We start from the raw sequence: 2868 nt of genomic DNA, 5'->3' as shown, positions 1-2868 counted from the left end.
TATTAATTTCTTCTGTTTTATTCTTATATTTTTATTACACACTTGTTTTTTTCTTGTATTTTTTATTTTAATTCCTTTAAATTTCAATTTACGTTCCATCTGCAGTTCTCTCCACAACCCCTCCTTTTATTCCACCCCTGCCTCTCCTTGAGCTGAGTTTTCAGAGCCCATTTTTCTTCTTGTCTTATTCAACATTGTGAGATGATGAACAGGGTACCAGGGTAAGAACTTTATTAAGTCCTCCTCTCAATTTTATAACAGCTATAGGAAATAGAAAGGAACCTTTAGCTTCCATGACCTATGTTTATAAAGTTTTGTCTCCTTAGAAACTTAATACTGAGAATTTAACCCTATGAAAGGATATCTCAATTTAATGAGACCAGCCCCTTGAATACATAAAGAACTCAAGAAACTAGACATCAAAATACAAAACAAACCAATTAAAAAATGGGATGCAGAGCTAAACAGAGAATTCTCAGCGGAAGAGTCTCAAAAGGTCAAAAGACATATAAGGAATTGATAGACATCCTTAATTATCAGGGAAATGCAAATCAAAGGACTCTGATGAAGCTTAGCAGTCACAGGAGGAAAGGGAATAGGATGAAGACAAACAGAAGGGCACAGACCTGTACCATAATAAAATCCCTTCTAGAACTGGAGCTATTCAGCTTGGTATCTTCTGAAATACTACTGCCATGTGGAACAGTTATACTGGACAAAGTAAAAGACTTTGGGTGAAGGAAAGTGATCGTTAAAAACATATAAATCTACCTTCAGGATAATAAATAATTGTCAAACCATAATTGAGCAAGAGGACAATAAAACTTGTACAAGCTTTACTTATATTCATTTATAACTAAGATTTTATTTTAAAAGTTATAGCCTCCTCTTCCGGGGACAGTGCTTAGAGGCACTCAGAATGGTCTAGCGTTTGACATACCGTCGTAGGCTCTCCGACAACACAGCCTCCAACAAAACTAGGCTGTTTACCTAGGTAAACAGGATTGTTTACCTTTACCTCAAGAAGGTTGGAAAAACACCTACATCAGCATGCGGTGTGTGCCCAGGCCGACTCCGAGGAGTTCGTACTGGGAGACCGAAAGTCCTCATGAGATTGTGTAAGACAAAGAAGCATGTCAGCAGGGCCTATGGCGGCTCCATGTGTGCCAAGTGTATCCGTGACAGCATCAAGCGGCTTTCCTTATTTAGGAGCAGAAAATTGTTGTGAAAGTGTTGAAGGCACAAGCACAGAGTCAGAAAGCGAAATAAATGTGTGGCTTTTTTAATAAAAAAAATAAGTTATAGCCAAAAACATCTTATAGGTGAATAGATCTTCTGTGTCTGGGATATAATGTACTATAACAATAATGGAAATAGTTCTCAATTGTCCACTGAGCCAAAATCAGCCAAGAAAATAAAAATCAAAATAAAATAAAACTTTCAAAATCAAGCAGTAAAATTCCTTAAAGTTTTATCTCCATTGCTCTGGAATAAAGTTAGTAAAGGTATTTTATTATTGGTGGTGGAGGTGGTGCTATTTGTTTTCCCAAGACAATTTGTGTTTCCATGGTGGTTGGCTGATGTCAATGGTCTAATTGAACAGGAACTGTTTCTTCAGAAGTAAGCAGAAGCAAGCATACATGTAGCTGTCTTATTCAGTAGTAATGTGAGTAATACAAGTGACTTATTCACTATGAATGTTATCTTAGTTAGGGTTTCTATTGCTGTGTTAAAATGCCATGACCAAAAGGGAAGTTGAAGAGGAAAGGGTTTATTTATTTGGCTTACTTCTGTGCAATAATCCTTCTGTATACTAGTCAGTAATTGAAAAAGGATGAAGTTTTGTGGAAAAGCCACACTGAGAATGATGAGATGAAGAAAAACAGAGTCAGAGGAGTTGCCAGCCAGCCTCCAAGGAAGCAGAAAAAGTAAAAAATAAGGTAGCAAGCATTGAGCCATGTGACAAATGCATATTTAAGAGATATGGGTTAATTTAAGTGTAAGAATTAGCTAGGAATAGGCCCGAGCTATCAACCAAACATTTATACTCATATTCAGTCTCTGAGTCAGTTATTTGGGGATGGGTGATCTGGACAGGAAACTCTGCCTATTGCTTACATTTCAAGATCATAGTCCATCAATGAACAAGTCAGCAGGCATTTTATGAAGTGAGACTACTTCCTCTCTGATGACTCTAGCTTCTCTTAGGATGACACACAAAACCAGACAGGACAAACAAGAATAAAGCACATACGTGATCTGCCTCTTAGAGATGTTGATGATCAAGTGATATAAAAGCACTCCATAAATAATGCAAAGCATAAATGTAAAAAGTATTTTATATGTATATAATTATACATTATATACTAATATGTAAACAACTAATTTTTGTTAGGCAAGCCGAGAGCACATGTCTGCATGAATTCTATCTCTCATTTTTCGTTTCTTTGTTTTGGTTTTTTGGTTTTTTTGACACAGGGTTTCTCTGTGTAACAGCCCTGGCTGTCAAGGGACTCACTTTGTAGACAATATTGTCCTCTAATTCACAGAGATCTACCTGCATCTGCTTTGGGAGTTCTGTGGTAAAAGTCATGTGCCACCACCTCCTGTAATACTTTATCTTTTTTATTACTACTTTTAAGACTGCTTGAGTGCATCAAGTGAATGAATTACACAACCATAGTAGACCATTAATAAGTTACATGCAGTATTAAGTACAGTAATACAGTGGCCATTTATTTACACAGTTATGTTCCCAATACTCTCTATTGTCACCACTAAAAGTGTGGTTGGACCAAGAACTACAGATGTTGATTTCAGGAGATATGCGATGTGAAATGTGATCTCTCAGATCTACTGAGTACAAAT

General features: G+C 36.6%; 1 pseudogene; it reads left to right on the top strand.

Annotated features, from left to right (window-relative positions):
* Positions 1-919: 919 nt before the first annotated feature.
* On the top strand, positions 920-1298 carry LOC142844966 (large ribosomal subunit protein eL34-like; annotated as a pseudogene).
* The last annotated feature ends 1570 nt before the right edge of the window (positions 1299-2868 follow it).

Source organism: Microtus pennsylvanicus, chromosome 2, assembly GCF_037038515.1.
Source record: "Microtus pennsylvanicus isolate mMicPen1 chromosome 2, mMicPen1.hap1, whole genome shotgun sequence".
Lineage (NCBI taxonomy): Eukaryota > Metazoa > Chordata > Mammalia > Rodentia > Cricetidae > Microtus > Microtus pennsylvanicus.
The sequence above is the reverse complement of the archived record's forward strand: the minus strand, read 5'-3'. Positions and strand labels throughout refer to the sequence as shown.